The sequence below is a fragment of the Symphalangus syndactylus genome, chromosome 11 (assembly GCF_028878055.3).
Source record: "Symphalangus syndactylus isolate Jambi chromosome 11, NHGRI_mSymSyn1-v2.1_pri, whole genome shotgun sequence".
In the NCBI taxonomy this organism is placed as follows: Eukaryota; Metazoa; Chordata; class Mammalia; order Primates; family Hylobatidae; genus Symphalangus; species Symphalangus syndactylus.
This window is the reverse complement of record NC_072433.2, coordinates 130,133,921-130,154,204: the sequence shown is the minus strand read 5'-3', so window position 1 is coordinate 130,154,204 and position 20,284 is coordinate 130,133,921. Positions and strand designations below refer to the sequence as shown.

Here is a 20,284-nt window from a genome sequence, read left to right as displayed (position 1 = left end):
CTGGCCAACATGGTGAAACCCCCATCTTTACTAAAAATACAAAAATTAGCCAGGCGTGATGGCGTGCACCTGTAGTCCCAGCTGCTCCGGAGGCTGAGCCAGGAGAATCGCTTGAACCCGGGAGGCGGAGGTTGCAGTGAGCTGAGATTGCACCACCGCACCCCAGCCTGGGCGACAGAGCCAGACTCCATCTCAAAAAAAAAAAAAAAAAAAGAAGTCATTGAGAAGAATTAGCATGACTAGATTTCCACATTAGAGAAGCAATGATTCATTCATTTAATCAATAAATTATTTAGAACCTACTAAATGCCCATGTATGATCAGTACTGGGTATCAAAATAGTAAGCAGACGGTGGTTCCTCTGTTCTAATGGAACTAAACAGTCTAGTAGCTTGCGGGGAAATTTACAAGCCAAGTGATTCAAAAATAACCAGGAACTAAATATTACACAAATGAATAATACTCATTATTACTGTAAATGTGAATAAATGGCCACTAAATGTAATACCCTACTGGTAAGAATGCACAGGGAAAACATTTCTAGAGAGCCCTTTGACAACATCTACCAAAACTATAAATATACATTAAGAACAAAAAAGTTTTCATATAATATTTACACATACTTGCAAAAGTCAACAAAGAAATTATGTATTGACGGTAATAGTGAAAATAAACAGAGCCTCAAAATGGTTCAGAAATGATCTTCTGATATACGGTCACTAAAAGGTTACAACTTCTTCTCATCTCCAACACTGGGAAAAGACGATACGAATTTCACTAAGAAACCCTCAAAGCAATGGAAGGGAAAATTCTATAGGCAAAAAGGAAGCAGAAAAAATTAGCACAGACTATCACACAAAAAAAGAGCTATCAGAGATCATGAAAGTGTTCGCGGAAATTAATTACTAATTTTAAATCACTAAATTAAAAAACTCGACAGAATGTCTTAATAGCAAAATCAACAAGGCTATGGAAGGCAATGGGGCAACATTTTGAAAGTTCCGAGAAAAAAGGATTTTGTTCCTAGAATGCTCGAGCATTTTTTCATAGAATTCTACAAATTACTTTTCAAATGCAAAAGAGAAAGAACACTTTCTGTCACACACACCTTTTTCTTGGGGGGAGGGAATGAAACTGCTTAAGAATTCCAGCAAATGAATTTGAGAAATACAAGAATGATAAAGAAGTAAAACACAAGAAACATATAGCAGCTGTGGAGTTTAATGCAAATATTAAGAATAAACTAAAATCATGCTGTTTTGTTTAATATAAGTAGCAGAAACTCTGTGCACATTGCCTATGGAGTAGCCCTGCTCTGTAAGGAGCAGTTAAAAAAAAAAAAAAAGGAGAGGCCGGGCACGGTGGCTCACACCTGTAATCCCAGCACTTTGGGAGGCTGAGGCGGCGGATCACGAGGTCAGGAGATGGAGACCATTCTGGCTAACACGGTGAAACCCCGTCTCTACTAAAAATACAAAAAATTAGCCGGGTGTGGTGGCGTGCACCTATAGTCCCAGCTACTCAGGAGGCTGATGCAGGAGAATCGCTTGAACCCGGGAGGTGGAGGTTGCAGCAGGCTGAGACTGAGCCACTGCACTCCAGCCTGGTGACAGAGAGAGCCTCCGCCTCAAAAAAAAAAAAAAAAAGAAGCTAGAAATGCTATATATTAAAACTTATCCATTTTATCTTATGACTAACAAGAAAGGCCTTTCACTTCAGAATGTGGGGAAGATATCTAAGGATAAGAAATCAGAATGTTCTGTAGGATTATCAGGTATTTTCTTTAGGAAGGTTTTCTTCCTAGACAATGGAAAATAAACATTTTATGTTTATTTAAATCATACTTCAAAGCACACTTTCTTATTTGAGTTCATATATAGCCTAAAGTTTTTAGAGCTGGTCAATCCAGTAAGAAAACTACAAATCCAAATGATTTGATAAAAATCTTGGCAGCAAAGGAGGAGAGGAGGAGAAAACAAGATTCCAAGCCACTAACACACACTTCCTGTTGCAAACGCAGACACCAAGCGGCTTCAGCATGAGTCAGCGGCAAACGCCCTCAAGTCATGAGCTGGAATGCTCAGAAACGGTTCAGTGAATTTTTTTTCTCCTATTATTTTCAAATTTATTAGTTTTACTTAATTATTTTTAAAGTATCTGAGAAAATTTGTTATAGATTTTAAGTGTGTTTTATTATAACTTCATGTCAATAATTTCTCCAGATATGTACCTTCAATCAAATTACAAAATTAACTGGGAGAAAATGAGGAAGAACTTTAGGTACAGACAGCGAGAGACCTTCAAAATACTATTAAAAGAAGAAAGCACTCTCGGTGTAAAAAAGGTAGGAAAACAGAGCATTTTTCTGTGTTGCTATATAATAACATATTTGTGTTTGTTAATAATATAGATATTTGTGTCTGCATAAAGAGACACTGGAAAGATCAACAAGAAAAAATGTGGCCCTTCACCTTCGGGGCAGTAGCACTGAGTGGACGCTGAGTGGATGCAGACAGGACGCAGACAGGAGTGGAGGGGATTTCCTAGCACGTCTTTTGGAGTCTTTTTTTTTGGGGGGGAACTACATACTTTATTCAAAACATTAATCATAAAAAGTAAACACAAATCACCTTACAACTCTTCAAATACACCCATTTTGCACAGACGTAATTTCATAAACATGTTAGTTTCAAGATCTCATTGACAACAACTTAGGACTTGATGAAAACATGTCACGCAAAAAATACACCATAAGTAACTGCTGATTACCAACTATGCAACACTGAACTATCATTTAACACTTGACAAATGGCTAGCCACGGCTGTTTTGAACTCCAGCTTAATTTCCTTAACACTGGCTCACATAGCTCAATAAACAACTCCATCAAAATACACGTGAATCATATTTTAATCCTTAAATGCACGAGCTTTTAAAAGTGAGCGGTTACACTTCACCAATATTTAAAACCTGTCCTTTCGATTTTGTAACTGAAATAACAAAGGAACCGGCTAAGAAGTCAGTGCCAAGGGTTTAAGAACATCTCTGCAAGGTGTTCAGCCTCCCAGGGAACCTTGATTAGAATTTCCATCTCTTGTACAATGAGTATTCCCCATATGCTCATGGCAGATAAACTACATGTATCTTCTTCCTATGTGTCAATACATATATAACTCATACTCAAACAGGAATTCTGATACAACCCAATAACCACATATAAAGGAGTCCCCTATTTGGGGAGTTAACTATCAAATGTCAGTAAAAGACAAGCCATTGATATCACAAGCTAGGGGAATCCTAAGAATAAAATGGAATTTCTTAGAATTGCAATGCACATTTTGAAAACCGATAAATATTTCTTTCTTGGCAAAGTAAGCTGGCATGGTAACCATTCGAACATGGATTATGAATGATATAATAAAATAATCCATATAAATGTGAAGGTTAAGACATCATTTTTGTATTTAACAAAATCATATGCATCATACAAAGCAGTACAATGAAGAAGCACTTATTATCAACACTATTCCAAAAGACAAAGTGTTGCTTGGCCAGACACGGTGGCTCACGCTTGTAATCTCGTCACTTCCGGAAGCCGAGGCGAGCAGATCACTTGACTTCAGGAGTTCACGACAAGCCTAGCCAAAATGGTGAAACCCACCTCTACTAAAAATACAAAAATTAGCCGGGCATGGTGGTGGGTGCTTGTAATCCCAGCTACCTGGGAGGCTGATGCAGAAGAATCACGTGAACCTGGAAGGCAGAGGCTGCAGTGAGCCAAGATCGTGCCACTACACTCCAGCCTGAATGACAGAGGAAGACTCCGTCTCAAAAAAAAGAAAAAAGAAGAGGTGGTGCTTATAAAACGGAATATGACAACTTTATTGGGAGGAAAAAAAGTAATTTTTTGATATGCTGATAAAACTACAAAAGGGAAAATGGCCAAATATTTATTCAATAGCACATACCAGTGAGTGGACATAAATTATAATTTTGATAAAACTACAAAAGGAGGCCAGACGTGGTGGCTCACGCCTGTAATCCCAGCACTTTGGGAGGCCGAGGCGGGTGGATCAAGAGGTCAGGAGATTGAGACCATCCTGGCTAACACGGTGAAACCCCGTCTCTATTAAAAATACAAAAATTGGCCGGGCGTGGTAGCACATGCTTGTAGTCCCAGCTACTTGGGAGGCTGAGGCAGGGGAATCGCTTCAACCTGGGAGGCAGAGGTTGCAGTGAGCCGAGATCGCGCCACTGCACTCCAGCCTGGGCAACAGCGAGAAAAAAAAGGAAAAAAGGCCGAATATTTATTCAATATATTTCAACTATTTATTCAATTTATTCAATATATTTATAGCAAATACCAGTGAGTGACAATTATTTAACTAAAATGATATCTGACTAAATGTTGAAGCAAGGCACGTTTGTGACACCAAAAAGTTTATCACAGAAACTCAGGACAGCCAACGGCTATTAAAATGTTCTGGTTTCACCATCTCCTTCTCCAAAAGCCTTCCTAATTTCCAGTCAAAAGTTATTTTAGGTGTTTGGTAAAAAGAGGAATGTTATCAAAAGAGGGCAGGAAAAACTGCTGTTCAGAGAAGTCAATACCCTGAAAGGCTGTGGGAAACTTCCAGACTACAAACAGCTAGAGACATGACAACTAAATGCATTTCCTGCCCCTAGACTGGGTCCTGTGCTAGAAGGGAAAATTCTAGAAAGGACATTATATGGTCAACTCCCAAAATTAGAATATGGACAGGTTAGAAAAAAGTACTGCATCAAAGTAAATTTGTGAAAGTGGTAACGTTTTACTGTGGTTATTGAAGAGAATATGCCTATTCTTAGGAAATACACATTCAAGAATTTAGGAGTAAGTGGCTAGAGTGTATGTAATCTTCCCTGAAATCTCGAAGGGTTCAGAAAAAGATTGTATGTCTGTATATTTGCATTTGTTAGCCCATGTCTCTGTGTCCGTGAGTTTGTGTGTCGGTAGGAGTGTGTATTTGCAGAGACAGAGAACTTGTGCACACACAAATGATTAAGCAAATGGGTTTAATCTTAACAACAGGTGGATCTGGTAAAGGACTATCTGGGGGTTCTTTGTACTACTTTTCTTTCCGCAACTTCTCAAGTTTGAAACTATTTCCAAATAAAGAGTTGTTTCTTTTTTTTTTCAAGTGTTAACTGAAAATTGTGAGGTTATGAGGAAAACCTTTACCCTCTCCTTATGTTTGACTGCTTAGTGTTTTCTCTCCTCTGGAAGATTAACTTATTTCAAAGGCTGTTACATGAGGGGGGAAAATTGTAGGTGTTTGGGTAAAATTAAGATGAAAATAACTCTGTGTCTGACTTCACAGGATTTACAACCTAGTGGAGAAGGAAATGCCACTGATGACATGAATTAGTTTTGCCCATAACAGAGCAAGATAAAATACAGAACAGTTCACATGGGAGACTAAAAAGCAGGAGTAAGTTCATTGTTTCTTGTAATTTCAAAGAAAGTGCAGAGCCTAGGACATATTGGTGGCTGTCATAAAACTAAAATAAAAGCAGGTACCTAGAGGCCCTTTCAGCCATGCCACACTACAGAAACTGTGACACTGCTGCGGCTAACTCTGCCCTTCCCATAGCTACACCAAAAACTATCAAGGAAAGACTGGGAAGCCCCCTAAGGTTTCAGCAACCCCGCCAGAGTCAGAACACTGGGGTTAAAAGGAGGTTATCAGAAAGCAGTAACAAACGCTCCTTTCCCACCTCCTCCGGTTGCATAGGAAATGCCCAGGGGCAGGACGGTACAGAAATGCCTGCAATTTGGGGGAGCAAACTACAGGGGCTTTAGACATTTCTCCCCCTTTTTAGGGGAAGTAAGACAGTGAACTAGAGCAGCTATTTATTCCCCTCCACCACTTCCCCTCATATCCCATCCGGCCTCCGTCCCAGGATTTCAAAACTCTCACTGTTCACATCTTTACTTTCTGATCCTTTCTCAAGAGGATGTGGAAAAAAATACACAAGAAACACTTCAAGAAAAAGGGGGCAAGCCCACACCACAGCAGGGATGGGAACAAAAGACACCTTCCTTCCTGAAGCACAGCCTCTTGGCTGCGCTGGCTCAGTTTACCTTCTGGAGGTGTGTGGAGGCCACTACGGCCCTCATAGGGCCTGAGTTTAGAAACCCTGGGCAAAGGTTTAGACGAACTGGGAAAACCAGTGTTCCTGCTAAAGGAAAAACAAAGACCTTGCCATCAGAAATAAAGATACATTCCTCCATCTCAGCCCAAGGAAGGTGAGAAGGAGGAAAGACGTCTAATATTCACTTGCACGACCTGCAGGCTACAGCTTTCCCGCGGGAACTGCGGGAAACATCACTTTCGGCTTCAGGAGACACTGGGGACTATCAGTACAGCACAGCACTAGGGGGCGCTGCAGCACAGCATTCTGAAAGTTTCATCTCTGGAAATTTGAATAAATATGTAGGTTTCCAAATTAACATTCTCTGCCTTCAAAAGGACTGACAGAAATAGGAGATCAGCCCTGAAGTAAGAACGTAAATACTTTGCTGCTGCATTTGTACCCTGCAGTTTCCAAGGCAGGTGGACAACTATAACCAATCTCTAAGAACAATCTCCCATTCACAGATGCACAGCTAAGCCTCACAGGGACAAATGGTATAACCAGGTCATAGTCAAATATATAAGAAGCTGAGTCGTATAAAGTCTTCTCCCTCTTCTCCTGATCCAAATAAACTGAATTTGGGGAAACATGAAAAAAGCAATAGACTGTTCTGAGTGATTAAAGCCTTAATCTCATCTACAAAATGAAGGTCTGTTGGACCAGACAACCTCTACAATTCTTCCCATCTCCAAAAGGATCTCTTGGATCTAAAAAGGATTAAGAAACACGGGTTTGAAAATGTCATGAGACAGGCCGGGCACGGTGGCTCACACCTGTAATCCCAGCACTTTGGGGGGCCGAAGCAGGTAGATCACCTGAGGTCAGGAGTCAGAGAACAGACTGCCAACATGGTGAAACCCTGTCTCTACTAAAAATACAAAAAAAATTAGCCGGGCATGGTGGCAGGTGTCTGTAATCTCAGCTACTCAGGACGCTGAGGCAGGAGAATTGCTTGAACCCAGGAGGCAGAGGTTGCAGTAAGTGGAAATCGTGCCATTTGCACTCCAGACTGCGCAACAAGAGCAAAACTCCGTCTCAAAAAAGAAAAAAGAAAAGAAAGAGAAAAAGAAAATGTCATCAGACTAATGCATGCTACAACAGGATGACTATGAAAACAGTATACTAAGTTAAGGCCAGACAGAAAGAGCCATAAATTGTTTCTTCCATTCATATGAAATGCCAAGAATAGGCAAATTACCAGACACAGAAAGACCATGGTTGCCAAGGGCTGGGAGGAGAGGAGAATGGGGAGCGGGAGGCGGGGACTGCTAATGAACATGAGCTTTCTTTCGGGGATGATGAAATGCTCTAAAATTCACTACGGTGTTAGCTACAAAACTCTGTGAATATACTAAAAACCACTGAAATGCATACTTATTTAAATACACAAATTCCACAGCATATTAATTATATCTCAATCAAGTTTTTAAAAAAGGTCAAAATAAAATGTTGTATCAAAATAAAAATTTTAATTTCTTTACTAGGCTTTATGAATCAAAGTCCAGTAAGTCATGGTAAGCCCAGGAAGTCATGGGTGCTAGCTGGTATCTACTGAACAATCACTGTGTGCTTTCAACTTCAGAAGGTGGTGTGGGTGGTTCTGAGGGCATCTGGAGATGACACTGTCATCAAATAGTGAATGCACAGCAGGAAGTTCGCCAATTTAACAATATGCACTGAGCATCAACTATCCACACTCAACTATGTGAGACTATGAGAGTAAAACTTTGAATACAACACACACAAGAGTCAGGGCATGGTGACATTTACAGTCTTATTACAGTGCAAGCCAACTGCAAGCTGCACTGTTACAAATGGCAGAAGCAGACAAAGGAAGAGGGAGGAAGAGTAGTTTTGTTCCCTCACTAATAGGGCTACAGCAAAATTTTGCTTTACTTTCTTGGGGCAGAGAGGTCCTGAGAAGGGAACAAAGTAGACAAACTATCACAAAGTCACTCTCACAGGCAGCCTCTCTCCTTGAAATTCAAATGTCAAAGTACTGCAATTGAGTGTCTACTTCCCTGTTTGTATATTCTATTTCTACTATTAAAGAGACCATGGTGAAACCCCGTCTCTACTAAAAATACAAAAAATTAGCCGGGCGTGGTGGCGGGCACCTGTAGTCCCAGCTACTCGGAGAGGCTGAGGCAGCAGAATGGCGTGAACCCGGGAGGCGGAGCTAGCAGTGAGCCAAGACTGCGCCACTGCACTCCAGCCTGAGCGACAGAGTGAGACTCCGCCTCAAAAAAAAAAAAAAAAAAAAAAGTGCTATCAAAAAGTAATCATTTTACCTTTCAAAGTATGGTTTTTAACAGGTTGGCTGTATTTTAAGTGCTTTCATGGAGATTCTGAGCTAAAATTTCCTTCAGAAATTTTAGATTGAATTCAGATTGAATCTCCAAATTAGAAAACATGATTCACTTAACAGAAACCCACTTTTACCAACTTTCCAGTCCTGTGTCTATATTAGAACTGTGTTACAAAATGGCTGTTAAATTTTAACTCGCTTTGCTCTTAACTAGTACTAAATAGCAACGTAATATAGATAGCCCTCATTATTGAATAACTTGGTGTGTAAAATTGCTATTGTATGAAACAGAGCAGATAAATTAGGGAGTAAATTCAGTCAACTTTATCTGGGATAGCCCTAGTAGAAGTTCAAGATTCCACCTACTTTCATATTCATTACAATTACCTTGGTGCTGACCTTACGAATAAAAGAAATGGAAGACGAAACCAATAAAAAAGAAACTGTAACAGAAGCAGTTCTATCTTTGCTGGGACCAAGGATGAACAAAAGAAGAGGCTGCAAGGGGGCTCAATGTCATTCTGGGGAATGACAGAACTGGTGTCTTGATTGTGGAGGTGATTACAAAAATGTATACATCTGTTAAAATTCATGGAAATATACACTTTAAATGGGTGAAATTCACTGCACATACGTTATACCTCCATAAAGCTGATTTCTTTAAAGTACAAGAATCGAGTTAGATCCATCTTTGTCTAGCCAGAAGTTAATGCAGTACACTTGGCATAGAGTAGGTGCTCAAAATAGCTTTGTTGAACAAATGAATTCAGGAAGAGGAAGATGAAAAAACCCACACAAATAAAAAGCTCTAAGGATATGGAATAACTTCTCCATACTACATAGCAATCATTGCGACTTCCCAGGTGTCAGTGGGCTGACAGTCTTAACTTGATCACTCTGAATGGTTTGTATTCTCATGTTTTTATTATCACCAGACATGTTCCAGCTAGGAGTACATCTTTCATTCTCAAATATAATCTTCAAATATATATAATCAAGAATAATCAAGAAATAACACTTACTTTCAAAGTATAACACTTAAACTTATATTTTAAAATATAAGACTTATTCAGCATAAGTGAATTAAGCTTCACAGAACACTTTAAATGAACACCTATTCTGACCTAGAGAAAAACCATTAACAATTACCATGTGATCCATTTCCCAAGCTAAAGAGAAACCACTTTTCAAAATCTTAAGTGTATAAGGGCGAAAAAAGGCCAAAAAAAAAAACCCTTGGATGTGATCAGAGGTATTGGGGCAGGTCAATCCTTTTAAAATCGACTTTATTCCCCAGCCCCCGTCTCTGACCCTCAAATAAGACCACCGGTTTCCAGTGTGAGGCGGGCATGCATCCTGTATTTCTTGGTCCCACCTTTCTGCTCAAACTGTCTTTCTGGTCACATTTCACGAAGAACCACCTATTTGTACTCAGTTTCACTTTGCTGTCAATGACAGGAACTCATGTTCCTAGGGACAAAAAATTATCTTTTAAATTGATGCACTATAAAATTAAGACGACTGAGCCGGGCGCAGTGGCTCACACCTGTAATCCCAGCACTTTGGGAGGCCGAGGCCAACGAATCACTTGAGGTAGGGAGTTCAAGACTGGCCAACATGGTGAAACTCCATCTCTACTAAAAATACAAAAATTAGCTGGGTCTGCCTGTAATCCCAGCTACTCGGGAGGCTAAGGCAGGAGAACTGCTTAAACCTGGGAGGTGAAGGTTTCAGTGAGCCAAGATCACACCACCGCACTCCAGCCTGGGCGACAGAGTGAGACTCTGTCTCAAAAAAAGAAGACTGACAATATCAAATGTTGGTGAGGACAGAGAAGTAGCATTCTCATACACTGCTGGTGCAGATAGAAAACGGCATGGCCGCTTTGAAAAGCCTTGCAGTTTCTTATAGAAGAGAATATATGCTTACCACATTTTACCCACAAGAAATGAAAACCTATGTCCACACAGACACTTGTACATGAATGTGAACAGCAGATTCAAACAGTGGGAATGACAAAAATGTCTATCAAGAGATGAAGAGACAAGCAAACTGTGGGACATCCACAAAGGAATACTACCCAGTACTGAAAAGGCTGGAACTCAACACTCAACATGGCTAAATCTAAATAGTTGGCTCAGGTGAAGGTAACCAAACAAAAGAGCACAGTTTGTGTAATTCTGCGCCAACGTAATTCTAGAAAAGTCAAACTTGCTTAGCCTATAGTGACAGAAGCAGACCACTAGTTGCCTGGACAAGGTGGGGATTCATGGCAAAGGGACATGAAGAAACTCTGAGCAATGGAAATGTTCTATATCTTGAGTGTGGTAGTAGTTACTACTTTGGTGTATACATCTGTCAAAACTCAAACTGGGCTGGGCGTGATGGCTCCCAGCCTGTAATTCCAGCACTTTGGGAGGCCAAGGTGAGAGGATCACTAGAGAGGAGTTCGAGACCAGCCTGGGCAACACAGTGAAACCTCATCTTTACAAAAACGTTTTTAAAAATAGCTGAGTTTGTAGCACTTTGGGAGGCCGAGGTGGGTGGACTGCCTGAACTCAGGAGTTCGAGACCAGCCTGGGCAACATGGTGAAACGCTGTCTCTACTAAAACACAAAAAATTAGCCAGGCGTGGTGGTGTGTGCCTGTAGTCCCAGCTACTCGAGAGGCTGAGGCAGGAGAACTGCTTGAACCCAGGAGGCAGAGGTCGCAGTGAGCCGTGATCACACCATTGCACTCCAGCCTGTCAACAGAGCAAGACTCAATCTCTAAAACAAAACAAAAGAAAAGAAAATAAAACAAAGCCAGACTTGGTGGCACATGCCTGTAGTCCCAGTTACTTGGGAGGGCTGAGGCAGGAGGATGGCTTGAACCCGGGAGGTCAAGGCTGCAGTGAGCTATGATCACACCACTGCACTCCAGCCTGGGAGACAGAGCAAGACCTTATCTGAAAAACAAAGACAAAAAACCTCAAACTGCAAACTTAAAATGGGCACATTTATTGTATTAAATTATACTTCAATAAGGTCGACTTTTTAAAAATTGTCGCTCACAATCTATGTAAAGCACATGAAGCAGTACCATAATCGAAGCTCTTGAAGACCAATGGCCACAGCTGTAATCTTTCATTTACAGAAGAAGAATTCCTTAGTACACTCTATTTGTTAATCTCTCATCTACGGAAGAAGAATTCTTCAGTACACTCTATTTGTAGGCATCCACACTCTGGGATTTTTAGTTTCACATTCCTTGGTCCAAAGACCTCCCAGTGCTACACAACATCATTTTAAAAATTGTGCATCATCGGCCGGGCGCGGTGGCTCAGGCCTGTAATCCCAGCACTTTGGGAGGCCGGGGTGGGCGGATCACAAGGTCAGGAGATCAAGACCATCCTGGCTAATACGGTGAAACCCCGTCTCTATTAAAAAATACAAAAAATTAGCTGGCTGTGCTGGCGGGCACCTGAAGTCCTAACTACTTGGGAGGCTGAGGCAGGAGAATGGCGTGAACCCGGGAGGCAGAGCTTGCAGTGAGCCGAGATCGCACCACTGCACTCCAGCCTGGGCAACACAGTGAGGCTCCGTCTCAAAAAAACAAACAAACAAAAAAAAAATTGTGCATCTTCTTTTTATTCTGAATCTGTTTTCAATGTAACTGTGCTCTACTCTGAAGCCTCTGTCCCATCATTACTCAATCACTTCAGATTATTCTTGTCTGGCTCAACCTTTATTACTGCCGAGCTTCTCGTACCATGTATTCAAACTCCACACAAAGACAATTACTGCCAAAAACAATGAAGCAAAACTATAGTGTTTCATTAAACAGAGTGCTACATGGGCAGAAACTTGTAAGTGCCATCTGTTCTACAGGATTTCTCACTTAATAAAATATGCTGGAACCGGACCAACAAAAGGCCAGCTACTGAAGGCCACCTGCCAGGAAGGAAAGCACATAGCTACAGCAGAGCTTCCTTTTAAAGGACATCCATGAAAAAAGAACCTAACTACAGAAATGATTTTCCTCTGATTTGCTGGCCACTGTCAGCAGACTCTTCAAATATCCTAGAAAATCTAGGACTGCCTAATGAGAAGTACTTACATTAGCTGGTAAACAGACTCCTCTCCTTCCAGTGCTAAGATTAAGTACAGAACTTCTCCCTTAATGAGCTGCTTTGTTGTTAATGGAAAGCAAAGTTACTTAGAAGGTCTGGTTGAAGAAGTAAAAAGCTGCAAAATTACTATCTGTTGAAAATAAAAGAATGCAAAAAGAGGTATGCTAGCTAAGGAAGCAGTCCACTATTGTCTCAGTTTAACCTTCACCTAATGATCTGTCGAAATACGCCCTCCAAAGATTTAAATTATGCAAGTATAGCTTCCTTTACCAGCAAAAATCCTAATAATTTGTGTTCTACTCTTTATGTATTTAAGTTCGTGGATATGGTCTGAAATCTTTTATTAGAAAACTGTTAACTCCAGACTTCAAAGTCCCCCTTATGGGATCTACATACACTGGAAGAGATGTTTTCCACCCAATCAGCTTCCTATATTCTATTTTCCACATAAAAGCAGGTCACCAATCTGCGGTGGTACTCACCTAGCAGGGGAGCAGCATAAACCATATTGGATAAAGGCCTAACACAACAGTCCTCGAACCTGGCCACACCTTAGAATCAGAGCATCCTCAGGCCATACCTGCAACAATTCTGGCTTCAGTGGTCTAGGGTGGAGTACAGGCCTCATTCATCATTTTAAACACTTCTGTGTGATTCTGACTTACAGTTGGAGTTTAGAATCACTGTGTAGGGGCATTCTCGTGATCCAAGAAAAAGCTCCATCACTACAGGCAACTGAGGAGGTGGGAGAAACTAAGCAGAAAACAGGAGGATGAGCAGAGCTACTTCTCCATTCAGTTATGCCTCCCAATTAAAAAAGAAATTATAAAATAATTTGAGATAATTATTCACTATATAAAGTTGATGAACAACATCCAGAACAGATGTCTTTAAAATGGGAACTCTTTTAGTGCTTTTAAGGGTTTACTGATTATTAACAACTTAATAAAGGCAAAAACAACAACAACAACAACAACAACAACAACAAAATTGGCCAGGCACGGTGGCTCATGCCTGTAATCCCAGCACTTTGGGAGGCCGAGGCGGGTGGATCATTTGAGGTCAGGACTTCGAGACCAGCTTGACCTACATAGTGAAACCCTGTCTCTACTAAAATACAAAAATTAGCTGGGTGCAGTGGCAAGCGCCTGTAATTTCAGCTACTCAGGAGGCTGAGGCAGGAAAATCGCTTGAACCCAGGAGGTGGAGGGTGCAGTGAGCTGAAATTGCGCCACTGCACTCCAGCCTGGGTGACAGAGAAAGACTCCTTCTCAAAAACAAAACAACAAAAAAACTAAAAGAAGAAAAACTTTTTTTTTGTTTTCTTTTGTTTTGTTTTTGTGAGACAGTCTCCCTCTGTTGCCCAAGCTGGAGTGCAGTGGTGCAATCTCAGTTCAGTGTAACCTCCCATTCCTGGGTTCAAGCAATTCTCCTGCCTCAGCCTCCAAGTGGCTGGTATTACAAGCATGTGCCACGATGCCTGGGCTAATTTTTGTATTTTCAGTACAGACAGGGTTTCACCATGTTGGCCAGGCTGGTCTTGAACTCCTGACAGCTGATCCACCCGCCTTGGCCTCCCAAAGTGCTGGGAATACAGGCGTGAGACACCACACCTGTCCAGAAAAAAAACTATAATGCAACTAAATCAGAAGTAATATGACAGAAAAATTAAACTCCTGCCAAACACAGTGGCCCACACTTGCAGTCCCAGCTCCTCAGGAGGCTGAGGTGGGAGGATCCCTTGAGCCAATAACTTTGAGGCTGCAGTGAGCCATGACTGCACCACTGCACTCTATCTTGGGTCACAGAGTACAATCCTGTCTCAATAAAATAAATAAACTCACAAACAACTCTTCAGAAATGTCTTTTGAACAAAAGATGTTTCTTTTGTAATTAAACTCATCTCTCATTTGCTTTTAATTCACTGAAATCTAACTTTCACTACCAACACTCCACTTTCTCAAAAATAACCTTCCAATCCAAGATTTTCCCTTCGCAATGTAGTCAAGTTCTCTGAAGCATCCACAACTCTATAAGACAACTAATCTTCCAATCTCTCTCTCATCATTGTTCTTCCAATCTCTTAGGTAAGAAACTTTGAAAACACCCCATAAATTATATACCCTTTCCATCACAAATACCCTAAGGTGATCACGAATCCCAAATTTCTGGGACCATCTCAACAAAATATCAAAATATTCAGAAAAACTGCATTGGCAGGAATAACAACTGAATTAAATTAAGCATTACAGTAAATTAATCCATACTGAAATCACATACACCTGAGAACCAGAGAATACGCCCTCAATGAATCAAACGCAGTAGAAGCACCTTCCTGAACACACACAACTCAGGAAGATTACTAAGAAGTGATGCATCTCCTCTTCAATTCTACAGTTACTATCCAGCATGGGCCCTGATGACTCCACCTATGCCTGGGTATCTGCAATAACCTAGGCAGTGGCCTCCTCCTATCTACCTAGTAAAATGCTTGGCACCTAAGAGACTCGCAAATGCTGACAGAATGGCTCACAGTCATCAAACAGCTTGTCACCAAGCTAAATCGACACTTATTGAGAACCAACGGCATAGAAAGGACATTAAAAAGCAGTTTAAAATGTTTAAGCAATGTGTTCTGCCTTCAAAGAACTGGGGTCAGGGAAGGAGGACATACAGCTAGTGTGTACTGAATGTCCATTATGCTCTAGACAATGTTAAAGGCATTTAATCAACATCATTCCATTTAATCTGCACGAAATTTCTAAAAGGGAGATTCCTAATCTTTTTTGGGTGGCAGCAGACCTCCTGAGAAACTGATGTAAGGGAATTAGGCCCACCCCCAAAAGAATGCATGTACACACATTTCTGCCTATGATTTCAGAACTTCACAGACCCTCTGAAGCTGCAGAAGCCCAATACTACCTGCTACTCAAAGTGAGGTCACCAGGCCAGCAGCCTGGGAATTACCTAGGAGCTCAGACAGCGCTCAGGGCCCACCCCAGGTGTACTGAATCTAAATGTGCACATTCACAAGACCCGCAGCTGATTCTCAACGGACTTTTAAGTTTGAGAAGCACTGCTATGCTCTATCTCATGTAATCCCAAGGCTCTACTATGAAGCAAGCACACTGCTATCACAGTGACTGTCCCTATGGCTCCAGACTTCTATTTTAAGTTGGGTAACCATTTATCATCCAAATTAGAGGCATATTTCAGAGTGAAAGGATCATTATGATGAATTATGCTGGGATAAGTTTAGACCAGGGCATGTGGTCACACCTCTAATAGTAAGGTGTATATAATGGTAGAAACTTCACTCTTCAACTTGGTGTAATGGGCGTCTCTGCCTACCAACCTTGCCGAAGGTTGTGCACCTAAGATCCCAGTAACTCTGCATTTATTCATTATTCTGCTGATCAGCCTTCATGCAGGCAGCTCCCTCTTCCCTCATGCTCTGAAGAAGTCCTACTTGTCCTTCAAGGCTCAAAGCAGGCATCACCTCCTCAGGAAGTGTTTCTAAACCCTATTTCTGCCAAAGCACTGTTGATATTTCATAGAAATTCTCATTTACCTATGTCTCTGTGAATGAACTGTTATCTCCTTGTGTCAGTCTGTATTTCGTCCCCTGAAGCACAATACTGAGAATCTAATAAAGATTTGCTGAATGATGAAGATGAAAAAACTTTAAAAGTTCAGAGAAACCAACCTTGCCTGAGATTCCACAAACAGAAAATGGAACAGGATTGGAACCTGAGGCTGACCTCAAGGTATAGACACATTAACAATTAAGGAAGAATAATATTTAAAGAAGACTGTAAGATGCAATCAGATAGTACAGATGATTTGCCAGGGAGAAAGGACAATCTTCCAGGCTGAGGAGTCCAGAAGGAAGTGGCATATCTGGAAAAGGAGAGGGGGGAGAGACATTATGCTCATGTGGGACAGCAGCGAACTGGCCAGCTCCCCTTTCTACCCTGTGTGATAGTGGTCACCCAGTTCACATGTCAACACATCCCCATCCCCAGGCCAGATAGGAGCCCCGCCTGGCATACCACTTTCCTCACCACAGTGCTCTGGTTCAGGGATGACCCAAAGGGCAAGAAGCTCAGGACACTCCCTAGAATTCTGGGATGCAAACTCACTCTCTTGGTCAGGTTGGTGTGACAGAGGCTGTGCTCAAATGTGAAGCCTGCAACTGCTGTGGCCATTCCGCCATCGTGGGGGAAACTAGCTCTGCGATAATACTGACATGCAGAATGAAAAGATGAAGAAACGAAAAGTGAAAAAACGAAAAGAAGCCAGGTCCTCAAAACTGTAACTGAATGGCTGAACTAAACCAACTCTGAAGCCTGATCTACCTCTGGAATTTCTAGTTACATGAACCACTAAATCTCCAGTTTACGGTGTAAGCCAGTTAGAAAGCTGAGCTCTAAGGCTGGGCGCGGTGGCTCATGCTTGTAATCCCAGCACTTTGGGAGGCCGAGGCGGGCGGATCACGAGGTCAGGAGATCGAGACCACGGTGAAACCCCGTCTCTACTAAAAATACAAAAAAATTAGCCGGGCGTGGTGGTGGGCACCTGTAGTCCCAGCTACTCAGAGAGGCTAAGGCAGGAGAATGGCGTGAACCCGGGAGGCGGTGCTCGCAGTGAGCCGAGATCGGGCCACTGCACTCCAGCCTGGGCGACAGAGCAAGACTCCGTCTCCAAAAAAAAAACAAAAAAAAAAAGAAAGCTGAGCTCTACTGATTTGTTTTTTTTAAAAAAGGGAGGGCACCCTAACACATAAATGGGGTGAGCAAAAAAGGAGATAAAAGGATAGTTGGGCAGCAGGGACCAGAGAATTGATGTAAAGTAGTAAGGTCACCCAGCTGGACTCACTGGCTCATGCCTATAATCCCAGCGCTTTGGGAGGCAGAGACCCTCTCCTTCTCAAGACTAGCTCATTACCCATCTTCATTCTCTGAATTACTACAAAAGAACCTGCCACACGCACCACATAATTCAGCACTTAATTACACATCTCGTAATGTGCCCAGTTGTTTCTTATGCCTTAGCTATCCATTATACACAAAGGTAAGGATGCTTTGGTTATCTTCCTGGATATCTACAGCAGTAGCTGAAATAGTTGGACTTTACCAAACATAAGCCAGCTTATTGATAAATACTTTATAAATAGGCCAGGAGTGGTGGCTCATGCCTGTAATCCCAAGCACTTTGGGAGGCCTAGGCGGGCAGATCACTTGAGGTCAAGAGGTCGAGACCACACTGGCCAGTATGGTGAAACCCCATCTCTACTAAAAAAATATAAAAAGTAGCTAGGCGTGGTGGTGCATGCCTGTAGTCCCAGCTACTCAGGAGGTTGAGGAAGGAGAATCGCTTGAGCACGAGAGGCAGAGGTTGCAGTGAGCCGAGATTGCGAACTGCACTCCAGCCCGGGTGACAGAGCAAGACTCTATCTCAAAAAATAATAGTAATAGGCTGGGCGCGGTGGCTCACGCTTGTAATCCCAGCACTTTGGGAGGCCAAGGCGGGGGGATCACGAGGTCAGGAGATCGAGACCACGGTGAAACTCCATCTCTACTAAAAATACAAAAAATTAGCCGGGCATGGTGGCGGTCGCCTGTAGTCCCAGCTACTAGGAGAGGCTGAGGCAGGAGAATGGCGTGAACCCGGGAGGCGGAGCTTGCAGTGAGCCAAGACTGTGACACTGCACTCCAGCCTGGGTGACAGAGTGAGACTCCGTCTCCAAAAAAAAAATAAAATTAATAATAATAATAATAGACCTTTTTAAATATTTTTCAAACATTTCATATGTAGAACTTGTTTTTTACATTACTTTTAAAATTTAAAAAAATTCATGTTTTAAATATCCACTAAGTATCTTCTTAATATCCCATAGCAAAATATATCTCTCCCTTCGCCCCAAAAATAATCAATGAATTAAGGACGTTCATCTTCCAGTTTACAATAATGTGCTTAATTTGCTCTAGGAAATAAGATAAATTCACAACTAAAAATGGGACAAAAAAAACCTGCCAAACATTACCATTTTTAGTACGCATAAACTATAACTTGAGAATACGCTGCAGTCCTTAAAAAACAAAGCTGAAGATTAAGTTAAGGCTCTTGAGATCTAAAAACAAACAACAATCGCAAAGAAAAATATTTAATGGAAAAACATTCACAATATAAGAAATGGAAAGCCACGCATGGTGGCGCACGTCTGTAGTCCCAGCATTTTGGGAGGCTAAGAAGGGAGAATGGCCTGAGCCTGAGAGTTGGATGCTGCAGTGAGTGAGCTACAATTGTGCCACTCACTCCAGCCTGGATGACAGAGCCAGTCCCCATCTCTAAAAAAGAGGAAGAAGTGGGAAAAACATTTTACTAAACAAGTATCATTCCACATTTTAAGAAAGAAAATACTATACCATGAACACACCACGACAAGCTGGCTCCCGCCAGCCACCCACCTCCCGCCACCCTAAGGCCTGCCCCTCTTCTAGGCACTGTTCAGGCCCTCCACGTTTCTCAACCGGGTCTCTGCAACAATCTACCTCCACCTCTGTGCTCACCCCTCACCCTCCAAACTGCATGTGGCCACAACAGAGCTGTCTCTCAACTGAACGTTACTATTCTGGTGCCCAGGAAAAGTCTTTCAAGTCTCCCAGAACTTTTCAGGTTAAAAGACCCTAGCAGAGCCTACAAGACGCACCCATCCACCTTCCCAGCCAACCCCCAGCGCTGCAGCCCTGACAACTCTCCACGTCCCAAATGCACTTCGGCGATACGGCACACGCCAGGTCTTTCTGCTTTGAGTGCCCTTCTCTTGGGTCCCTGCTGGCCTGGCTCACTCTGCACACTATAGAACTCAGTTCCAAAGGGTCATATTTGTGAACTATTTTCTTCACAAACATGAGCCAAGGTGTCCCTGGGGACTCTCCTGTGACGGTCTCTCTAATTCTGGATCCTAACAGTTGATTCTCTAGCTTCTTTCCCACGCTAGACTGTGGGCTTCTGAATATGTCCACTGTGGTATGTCTTTCATGAATGTGTTTGTTAATAAATATTTACTGAGCACTCACCACATTCTAGGACTAGGGGCCCTACCAGTGAACAAAGCAAGCAAAAACACCTGCCCTCACGGAGCTTATACTGGGGGAGGACAAGAGAGTGAACCAGACACGTATGTCAGGATACCAGGTATGTAAGGTATTAGGTGTGAAGTGCTCTGGAGAGGGAGCAAGGAGACAGGGAGACAACTGTGAACGACGGCACGATTTTAAAGCTGGGTAAAGTGGGCATGTCTAAGAAGATGGCCCAGGCACAGAGACTCACTGAAAGTGGGGGAGCAAGGACAAGGACAGAGGGGGTGAGCCTGTCTACAGACAGATGGTCTCAGAGAGAGACAATGCGTTCCCCTCCATTTCTGTACCAACAACGCCTGGCACATAGCTGAGCTCAATGAATAACGAGTGGGTGAATGACGGCTTTGGCTGAGATACCTAAGGTCACAAAGGTGGGGAAAGATAAACTAACTATGGCACACCAACCGAAAAGCTCTTTTCCATGTTCACTGGTGACACATAATTGGGCCCTGTACTGGAAAGGTCGGCTGCTCCGTGGTTCTTGGATTTGGGAGACGGCTGCATTTTGCTCTAAGCAGGCCTGCGAAGATCACTGGCATGCCCAC

At 42.3% G+C, this 20,284-nt stretch overlaps 1 protein-coding gene across 1 annotated transcript in view; it reads right to left on the bottom strand.

Moving 5' to 3' along the window:
* The window catches only part of USP10 (ubiquitin specific peptidase 10), an 82,662-nt gene that overhangs the window by 47,369 nt on the left and 15,009 nt on the right, over positions 1–20,284 (bottom strand). The window lies entirely within an intron of this gene.